Below are 280 nucleotides of genomic sequence, written 5' to 3'. Positions count from 1 at the left end.
GGGGGGGACGGCGCTCGAGGGGGGCGGGGGGGATGTCTGGCCTGGGGCTGCGGGGGGGGACGGCGCTCGAGGGGGGCGGGGAGAATGGTGAGGTAAGAATTTTGGCAGTCGAAGGACGTTAATGGGTCAGGCCACCCTGGGTCTCCTGCTGCCCCGCAACCCACCCCACGCTGTTGTCACCAAGTAGCCCCCCCCAGCCGGGCGCCCCCGCTGCCCTCCCGGCCCGGGCCCCACTGGCGCGGCTCACCCTGTTGAACTGGGACCAGGAGACGGCCATGGC

At 72.5% G+C, this 280-nt stretch overlaps 1 protein-coding gene across 1 annotated transcript in view; it reads right to left on the bottom strand.

The window, feature by feature from the left end:
• The window catches only part of LOC112122157 (signal transducer and activator of transcription 5A-like), a gene marked incomplete at its 3' end in the record, with an annotated part of 1,837 nt that extends 1,563 nt beyond the window's left edge, over positions 1–274 (bottom strand). Inside the window, exon 1 of the mRNA XM_026646772.1 lies at positions 248–274. The remainder of the gene's footprint in view (positions 1–247) is intronic.
• Between the last annotated feature and the right edge of the window lie 6 nt (positions 275–280).

The sequence above is a fragment of the Terrapene carolina genome, unplaced genomic scaffold, assembly GCF_002925995.2.
Source record: "Terrapene carolina triunguis isolate 2854851 unplaced genomic scaffold, T_m_triunguis-2.0 Scaffold42726, whole genome shotgun sequence".
Classification (NCBI taxonomy): domain Eukaryota; kingdom Metazoa; phylum Chordata; order Testudines; family Emydidae; genus Terrapene; species Terrapene triunguis.
The sequence above is the reverse complement of the archived record's forward strand: the minus strand, read 5'-3'. Positions and strand labels throughout refer to the sequence as shown.